The sequence below is a fragment of the Heptranchias perlo genome, unplaced genomic scaffold (assembly GCF_035084215.1).
Source record: "Heptranchias perlo isolate sHepPer1 unplaced genomic scaffold, sHepPer1.hap1 HAP1_SCAFFOLD_536, whole genome shotgun sequence".
In the NCBI taxonomy this organism is placed as follows: domain Eukaryota; kingdom Metazoa; phylum Chordata; class Chondrichthyes; order Hexanchiformes; family Hexanchidae; genus Heptranchias; species Heptranchias perlo.
The window spans coordinates 122,501-132,500 of record NW_027139555.1 but is presented as its reverse complement, the minus strand read 5'-3'; positions in this window follow the sequence as shown (position 1 = coordinate 132,500).

Sequence of the window (10,000 nt, the reverse complement as noted above, 5' to 3'; positions counted from 1 at the left end):
GGGAAGTCGAGTGCCGGGCCGCTGAAAGCGAGCAGGGTGCCACCGACTCGTCGGGCCAACTCGGAGGCTGATATCTCAGGAAGGCCGAGGCCGATTTCCTCCGGGTATGGCTTGTTGCGTGCGGCAGGAGGAGGCGCAGCGTACGGTACCGAGCACTCGGAGGTGCGATGCTGCCCGCCGGAGTGACAGCGAAAGGCTGCGCACCGCTTTCCGCCTGGTAACTCGGCGTCCGTGAGACCGACCGACTCCGCTTTAGCGCCGGAGCTAGAGTGGGGCAAGGGGCACGTTTGGGTACCGGAACGATCACGTTCGCATACCGGGAAGTCGAGTGCCGGGCCGCTGAAAGCGAGCAGGGTGCCACCGACTCGTCGGGCCCACTCGGAGGCTGATATCTCAGGAAGGCCGAGGCCGATTTCCTCCGGGTATGGCTCGTTGCGTGCGGCAGGAGGCGGCGCAGCGTACGGTACCGAGCACTGGGAGGTGCGATGCTGCCCGCCGGAGTGACAGCGAAAGGCTGCGCACCGCTTTCCGCCTGCTAACTCGGCGTCCGTGAGACCGACCGACTTCGCTTTACCGCCGGAGCTAGAGTGGGGCAAGAGGCACGGTTGGGTACCGGAACGATCACGTTCGCACACCGGGAAGTCGAGTGCCGGGTCTCGAAACGGAGCCGGGTCGGCCCAATTTAAAACGGAGAATAGAGTGCTGCCCTCTGCGGGTGAAAACCTGGAAGTACGTTGGTTAATGATTTCCAGTTCACCCCGCTTGGTCAGGCCCACTCGGAGGCGGATAACTCCGGAACGCCGAGGCCGATTTCCTCCGGGTATGGCTCGTTGCGTGCGGCAGGAGGCGGCGCAGCGTACGGTACCGAGCACTCGGAGATGCGGTGCAGCCCGCCGGAGTGACAGCGAAAGGCTGCGCACCGCTTTCCGCCTGCTAACTCGGCGTCCGTGAGACCGACCGACTTCGCTTTACCGCCGGAGCTAGAGTGGGGCAAGGGGCACGGTTGAGTACCGGAAGGATGACGTTCGCACACCGGGAAGTCGAGTGCCGGGCCGCTGAAAGCGAGCAGGGTGCCACCGCTCGGGGCCCCGGTTTGTCCGTCCCACCCGGAGGCCCATATCTCCGGAAGGCACAGGCCGATTTCCACCGGGTATGGCTCGTTGTGTGCGGCCGGACCAGGCGCAGCGGACGGTACCGAGCACTCGGAGGTCGGGCGCTGCCCGCCGGAGGTACAGCGAATGGCTGCAAACCACTTTCCGCCGCCTCCCTCCGCGGGCGTGAGACCGACGGTCGTCGGGTTTGTTTCCGCGGCTAGAGCAGGACGAGGGGCAGCGAACGGTACCGGAAGGAACCCGGTCGCACACCGGGAAGTCGACTAGCGGGCCGCCGAAAGCGAGCACGGGGCCCCGGTTTGTCCGTCCCACCCGGAGGCCCATATCTCTGGAAGGCACAGGCCGATTTCCACCGGGTATGGCTCGTTGTGTGCGGCAGGACCAGGCGCAGCGGACGGTACCGAGCACTCGGAGGTCGGGCGCTGCCCGCCGGAGGTACAGCGAAAGGCTGCAAACCACTTTCCGCCACCTCCCTCCGCGGGCGTGAGACCGACGGTCGTCGGGTTTGTTTCCGCGGCTAGAGCAGGACGAGGGGCAGCGAACGGTACCGGAACGAACCCGGTCGCACACCGGGAAGTCGACCAGCGGGCCGCCGAAAGCGTGCTCGGGTCCCCGGTTTGTCTGTCCCACCCGGAGGCTGATATCTGAGGAAGTCCGAGGCCGATCTCCTCCGGCTAACTCGGCGGGCAATGTGTCCCCCCCACCATCTTCGGCTGATTACCGTGGCTGGACCGGATCAAGGAGCAACGGAACCGTGCCAGAACGACGTCGGTCGGACGGCGTGAACTGATAGTGCCGAGGCCGGAAACCGAGCCGGAAATGTGCACCGATTTATTGGTCCCACTCGCAGGCCCATATCTCCGGAAGGCCGAGGCCGATTTCCTCCGGGTATGGTTCGCTGCGTGCAGCCGGAAGGGGAGCAGCGGACGGCACTGAGCAGCCGGAGGTGCGGCGCTGCCCGCCGGAGCTGCAAGCGAAAGGCTGCGCACCGCTTTCCGCTGGTTAACTCGGCAGGCCGTCAGGCCGACCGACTCCGCTTCAGCACGGGAGCTAGAGTCGGGCAAGGGGCACCGAAGGGTACCGGAAGGATCACGTTCGGACACCGGGAAGTCGAGTGCCGGGCCGCCGAAAGCGAGCTCGGGGCCCCGGTTTGTCCGTCCCACCCGGAGGCCCATATCTCGAGAAGGCACAGGCCGATTTCCTCCGGGTTTGGCTCGCTGCGTGCGGCCGGACGAGGCGCAGCGAACGGTACCGAGCACTCGGAGGTGCGGCGCTGCCCGCCGGAGGTACAGCGAAAGGCTGCAAACCGCTTTCCGCCTCCTCTCCCCTCGGGCGTGAGACCGACGGTCGTCTGGTTTGCTTCCGCGGCAAGAGCAGGACGAGGGGCACCGAGCGGTACCAGAACGAACCCGGTCGCACACCGGGATGTGGAGTGCCCGGCCCAAACCCGCTACCCCCCCCCCCCCCCCCCCACCCGAAAGCGAGCCCCGGTTTGTGGATTAAAAGTGAAGCGGCAAAGATTTGTAAAACAGCGTGAAATGATGAACCAGAAGCCCAAAGTAATGGTGGGAATAAAAGTTCCGAAATGTGAAATGGTGAACCAGAAGTTGTGTGAACTGTTTAACCCAAAGTGGCAAAAATGGATTAAAAGGGGTGAAATGATCGACCGCAAAGCAGGGCAAGCATTAAACAAAAGCAGCAGCATTTTTTAAAAAGGGACAAATGGTTTACCAGAATCCCAAAAGAATGCTCAGAGACTTAAGTCCCAAAGGGGCAAATGGTTAACCAGAAGCTGGGTGAACTGCTTAACCCAAAGTGGGAAAAAGGATAAAAAAGGGGTGAACTGATCAACCAGAAGTCGACAACAATGTGCGGCGATTAAGTCTGAAAGAGGGAAAGGTTGACCGGAATGCAGGGAAATGATTAAACAAAAGCAGAAAAATTCAGTAAAAAGGGGCAAGTGGTGAACCAGAAGTTGGGTGAACTGCTTAACCAAAAGTGGGAAAGAGGATTAAAAGGGGTGAAATGATGAACCAGAAGGCGAAAGCAATGTGCCGCGTCGAAGTCCTAAAGGGGAAAAGGTTGACCAGAAAGCAGGGAAATGATTAAACAAAAGCAGAAAAATTCAGTAAAAAGGGGCAAGTGGTGAACCAGAAGTTGGGTGAACTGCTTAACCAAAAGTGGGAAAGAGGATTAAAAGGGGAGAAATGTTGAACCAGATGTCGAAAACAATGCGCGGCGATGAAGTCTGAAAGAGGAAAAGGTTGACCGCAAAGCAGGGAAAGCATTAAACAAAAGCAGCAGCATTTTAAAAAAAGGGACAAATGGTTTACCAGAATCCCAAAAGAATGCTCAGAGACTTAAGTACCAAAGGGCAAATGGTTAACCAGAAGCTGGGTGAACTGTTTAACCAAAAGTGGGAAAAAGGATTAAAAGGGGTGAAATGATTAACCAGAAGGCGAAAGCAATGTGCCGCGTCGAAGTCCTAAAGGGGAAAAGGTTGACCATAAAGCAGGGAAATGATTAAACAAAAGCAGAAAAATTCAGTAAAAAGGGGCAAATGGTTAACCAGAAGTTGGGTGAACTGCTTAACCAAAAGTGGGAAAGAGGATTAAAAGGGGAGAAATGTTGAACCAGATGTCGAAAACAATGCGCGGCGATGAAGTCTGAAAGAGGAAAAGGTTGACCGCAAAGCAGGGAAAGGATTAAACAAAAGCAGCAATATCTTTTAAAAAGGGACAAATGGTGAACCAGAATCACAAAAGAATGCTCAGAGACTTAAGTCCCAAAGGGGCAAATGGTTAACCAGAAGCTGGGTGAACTGTTTAACCAAAAGTGGGAAAAAGGATTAAAATGTTGTGAAATGATTAACCAGAAGGCGAAAGCAAAGTGCGGCGGCGAAGTCCAAAAGGGGAAAAGTTTGACAAGAAAGCAGGGAAATGATTAAACCAAAGCGGAAAAATTCAGTAAAAAGGGGCAAATGGTTAACCAGAAGCAGGGTGAACTGCTTAACCAAAAGCGGGAAAGAGGATTAAAAGGGGAGAAATGTTGAACCAGATGTCGAAAACAATGCGCGGCGATGAAGTCTGAAAGAGGAAAAGGTTGACCGCAAAGCAGGGAAAGGATTAAACAGAAGCAGCAATATCTTTTAAAAAGGGACAAATGGTGAACCAGAATCCCAAAAGAATGCTCAGAGACTTAAGTCCCAAAGGGGCAAATGGTTAACCAGAAGCTGGGTGAACTGTTTAACCAAAAGTGGGAAAAAGGATTAAAATGTTGTGAAATGATTAACCAGAAGGCGAAAGCAAAGTGCGGCGGCGAAGTCCTAAAGGGGAAAAGGTTGACCAGAAAGCAGGGAAATGATTAAACAAAAGCAGAAAAATTCAGTAAAAAGGGGCAAATGGTTAACCAGAAGTTGGGTGAACTGCTTAACCAAAAGTGGGAAAGAGGATTAAAAGGGGAGAAATGTTGAACCAGATGTCGAAAACAATGCGCGGCGATGAAGTCTGAAAGAGGAAAAGGTTGACCGCAAAGCAGGGAAAGGATTAAACAGAAGCAGCAATATCTTTTAAAAAGGGACAAATGGTGAACCAGAATCACAAAAGAATGCTCAGAGACTTAAGTCCCAAAGGGGCAAATGGTTAACCAGAAGCTGGGTGAACTGTTTAACCAAAAGTGGGAAAAAGGATTAAAAGGGGAGAAATGTTTAACCAGAAGGTGAAAGCAAAGTGCGGCGGCGAAGTCCAAAAGGGGAAAAGTTTGACAAGAAAGCAGGGAAATGATTAAACCAAAGCGGAAAAATTCAGTAAAAAAGGGGCAAATGGTTAAACAGAAGCAGGGTGAACTGCTTAACCCAAAGTGGGAAAAAGGATTAAAAGGGGAGAAATGTTTAACCAGATGTCGTAAACAAGGTGCGGCGATGAAGTCGGAAAGAGGGAAAGGTGGACCGCAAAGCAGGGAAAGCATTAAACAAAAGCAGCAACATTTTTAAAAAAGGGACAAATGGTGAACCAGAATCCCAAAATAATGCTCAGAGACTTAAGTCCCAAAGGGGCAAATGGTTAACCAGTAGCTGGGTGAACTGTCTAACCCAAAGTGGGAAAAAGGATTAAAAGGGGTGAAATGATTAACCAGAAGGCGAAAGCAAAGTGCGGCGGCGAAGTCGTAAGGGGAAAAGGTTGACCAGAAAGCAGGGAAAGCATTAAACAAAAGCGGCAACATTTTTTAAAAAGTGGCAAATGGTTAACCAGAATCCCAAAAGAATGCTCAGAGACTTAAGTCCCAAAGGGGAAATGGTTAACCAGAAGCTGGGTGAACTGGTGAACCAAAAGTGGGAAAAAGGATTAAAAGGGGAGAAATGTTTAACCAGAAGGCAAAAGCAAAGTGCGGCGGCGAAGTCCAAAAGGGGAAAAGGTTGACAAGAAAGCAGGGAAATGATTAAACCAAAGCGGAAAAATTCAGTATAATGGGGCAAATGGTTAACCAGAAGCTGGGTGAAATGGTTAACCGAAAGTGGCAAAAAAAGATTTAAAGGGGAAAAATGATTAACCAGAAGTCGACAACAATGCGCGGCGATGAAGTCTGAAAGGGGAAAAGGTTGACCACATAGCAGGGAAACGATTAAACAAAAGCGGCAACATTTTTTAAAAAGTGGCAAATGATTAACCAGAATCCCAAAAGAATGCTCAGAGACTAAGTCCCAAAGGGGAAATGGTTAACCAGAAGCTGGGGGAAATGGTTAACCAAAAGTTGCAAAAATGATTAAAAGGGGTGAAATGATTAACCAGGAGGCTAAAGCAATGTGCCGCGGTGAAGTCTGAAAGAGGGAAAGGTTGACCAGAAAGCATTAAACAAAAGCGGCAACATTTTTTAAAAATTGGCAAATGATTAACCAGAATCCCAAAAGAATGCTCAGAGACTAAGTCCCAAAGGGGAAATGGTTAACCAGAAGCTGGGGGAAATGGTTAACCAAAAGTTGCAAAAATGATTAAAAGGGGTGAAATGATTAACCAGAAGTCGAAAATAATGTGCGGCGATGAAGTCCTAAAGGGGAAAAGTTTGACCACAAAGCAGGGAAAGCATTAAACAAAAGCGGCAACATTTTTAAAAAAGTGGCAAATGATTAACCAGAATCCCAAAAGAATGCTCAGAGACTAAGTCCCAAAGGGGAAATGGTTAACCAGAAGCTGGGGGAAATGGTTAACCAAAAGTTGCAAAAATGATTAAAAGGGGTGAAATGATTAACCAGGAGGCTGAAGCAATGTGCCGCGGTGAAGTCTGAAAGAGGGAAAGGTTGACCAGAAAGCATTAAACAAAAGTGGCAACATTTTAAAAAAATTGGCAAATGGTTAACCAGAATCCCAAAAGAATGCTCAGAGACTAAGTCCCAAAGGGGAAATGGTTAACCAGAAGCTGGGGGAAATGGTTAACCAAAAGTTGCAAAAATGATTAAAAGGGGTGAAATGATTAACCAGGAGGCTAAAGCAATGTGCCGCGGTGAAGTCTGAAAGAGGGAAAGGTTGACCAGAAAGCATTAAACAAAAGCGGCAACATTTTTTAAAAATTGGCAAATGATTAACCAGAATCCCAAAAGAATGCTCAGAGACCGAGTCCCAAAGGGGAAATGGTTAACCAGAAGCTGGGGGAAATGGTTAACCAAAAGTTGCAAAAATGATTAAAAGGGGTGAAATGATTAATCAGGAGGCTAAAGCAATGTGCCGCGGTGAAGTCTGAAATTGGGAAAGGTTGACCAGAAAGCATTAAACAAAAGCGGCAACATTTTTTAAAAATTGGCAAATGATTAACCAGAATCCCAAAAGAATGCTCAGAGACTAAGTCCCAAAGGGGAAATGGTTAACCAGAAGCTGGGGGAAATGGTTAACCAAAAGTTGCAAAAATGATTAAAAGGGGTGAAATGATTAACCAGGAGGCTAAAGCAATGTGCCGCGGTGAAGTCTGAAAGAGGGAAAGGTTGACCAGAAAGCATTAAACAAAAGCGGCAACATTTTTTAAAAATTGGCAAATGATTAACCAGAATCCCAAAAGAATGCTCAGAGACTAAGTCCCAAAGGGGAAATGGTTAACCAGAAGCTGGGGGAAATGGTTAACCAAAAGTTGCAAAAATGATTAAAAGGGGTGAAATGATTAACCAGGAGGCTGAAGCAATGTGCCGCGGTGAAGTCTGAAAGAGGCAAAGGTTGACCGGAAAGCATTAAACAAAAGTGGCAACATTTTTTAAAAATTGGCAAATGGTTAACCAGAATCCCAAAAGAATGCTCAGAGACTAAGTCCCAAAGGGGAAATGGTTAACCAGAAGCTGGGGGAAATGGTTAACCAAAAGTTGCAAAAATGATTAAAAGGGGTGAAATGATCAACCAGAAGTCGAAAATTATGTGCGGCGATGAAGTCCTAAGGGGGAAAAGTTACCCAGAAGGCAGGGAAATGATCAAACGAAAGCAGCCAAAAAATTATTAAAAGAGGGGAACTGATGAACCAAAAGGTGAGAAACGGCCCGCAGAGACTAAGTCCAAAACGGGAACTGGTGAACCGGAAATGATTAACCAAAAACTAAGTCCGAAGAGGGAACTGGTAAACCAGAACTGAGTAACCCGATTTTTAAAATTAATTATAAATGGGGAAACGATTGAGCAAAAGGCGGAAATTAAGTCACAGGGACCAGGTCCGAAAGGGCAAGAGGTTACCCCGTAGGGGGCATTCGTCAACTCAATCTGAAAATTTTGAAGGCAAATCTGACCAAAATGCGGAAATCGGACCACACCGCGAGGGGCGCCATTCGACGGGGCAGGGGTAGACGCGTCGAACGGTACCTGAAGGTCCCGGCTGCGACACGTGAGTCCGGAGATATGGCCAGTCAAAGTCTGATGGGAGGTACCGAAGCCGAAAAATCGAAACGCGTTTGCGGCGATTCGGTGTCAGAGAGTCGGTCACGAATTCAAATTCGTCCCGCTGATTCGCCAATTGCCAGCCGGTTCCGGGGGGATTGGCGGGGTACCTGCAGGATAGTAAGAGGTGGCATGTCGAGACTTAGCCTGTTTACCAGACTTGTGTCTAGCGCCTCCAGGTCTGCAGAGACCGACCCGGGCTGCCGCCCAACCGACTTTTAAGCCTTTTGGGAGTGGGAATTTTTCCCATTTTTCCCCATTTTTCGGGTTTTTTGGTCGGGCTTGAAAACGGCGGCCCCGAGGCCTCCCGGGGCTGGCGGGCTTCGGCTCCCTTGCGAGAGGGTCCGAATTCCACCCGTTTAAGCCCAGAAAGGAGTTCGGAAGTCAGTCGGTCGAGGGAACCCCTTCGGAAGTCCGACGGGGATGGATTCGGCCGGCGTTTCGGATCTCCGGTCAGAGGATTCCCCCCCTGGGCGGGGGGGTGCGAGTAGCTGCCGGCAAACGGTCCCTTGCACTTGTGGCACAAAAAGTCCGAGCACAGGTTAATGAGTTGGCCGCGGAAGCCCCTATGCCGAAATGAGAAAGCCCCCGTTGCGGGGATTTAGTGACGCATCTGCGGCCGGAGGTGGGAGGCCGTCCTGCCGAATTGACACTTGTCATTCGGGCACCTAGGGATTGGTCGGGTACCCGGAGATTTTCGAGAACACGATTTTCAGAGCTTTCTCTGACAGCCCAGGTGCACTTTAAGAGTGCCTGAAAAAGTGACACTTGGCAAAAGGCTCTCAATTTCAAAGCGGAGACCTTTACAAGAGCACTCGGAAGTCACCTGTCAGCATTTAAAGCTACATCAGGCGGCAATTTTCGAACTCTTTGTCAGTCTGAAATCGTGTTGAGCCTCGACAGCGTCGGGCTCAGGCAGGAGGAGCTTGCCAGCAGAGAGAGGCTCACCATGGATTGCTGGTGGATGCTTTTCGAAAACATATACACATTATATTATATTATAATAATATAAAGAAAAAAAAGAGTTTCTCAAAATCTCTGTGACACTTTGCAGATTTTTTTGAAAGCCAATAAAGAGAACTCTTTAACTTGAAAGTCACCTGTGCCGGCATAGCGATGACTTTTAAAACAGGTTGACACTTTCGAGCCGCGGCGGCTCTGAATCACCCCAGACACCAAGTGTGTTTGTGGGCAAGGCACCGCGGCCGGTGGGCTGCTTTTATAATAACGGGCACGCAGACTTTTTGAGAGGAATCGGTACTCTCTTCCGATCGATTTGGCGACTCGCGTCCGACATGGGAGGGCCCGAGCGGTCCAGCCAAGGCTGGTGTTCAGGCTCGTCAGGTTCCTCTCTCTGTCCCAAGTGGCAGACGGACAGTTTTAAAAGTCAGTGGGTTTTGTCGGCACGACTCTCCTGTTCACCCGCTGGCGTATTGCTCTCTTGTGAGGCCGAGAAGTCCACCTGTGTTGTCTAACAGAGGTCCGATTCAAGCTCCAGAGCCCGGGTGTCTGCCGTCTCGAGTGGAGCGGGAATGTGCACAGCAAGTCCCGTTCTGGTAGCTGAACACGAGATTTCTCTAGCAACTGAGCACCAAAACACGTCACCCTTTTAGAGCTGGAGGGCTGAGTGTGTGCATGTATCTTGAACGCTATGGTTTGCAAACTCCAGTCGGACCTGGCACACCAACCTCTCCCCTGTCACGGGCAGGGGGGGGAAGGCCATGTGTGCCCAGCAGACACGACGAAGGCGGCTAGAAAGGGTCACTGTAGCTTAACCACCCAAGCGTGTCCGTGACCTTAACGGTCTGTGCCTGGCAAAAGGTGGGCTCCTTTCGACTTTTGTTTGTCGCTGGCTGTCTGTCATGCATTACCGCTTGCAAGCCCAGGTTGGAACCGGCTCCCACCTCCCTCGTCATGGGGGGAGGCCATGTGCCCAGCCCGACGGTGGCTGCAAAGGCCCATTGTAGCTTTACCCCAAGCGTGTAC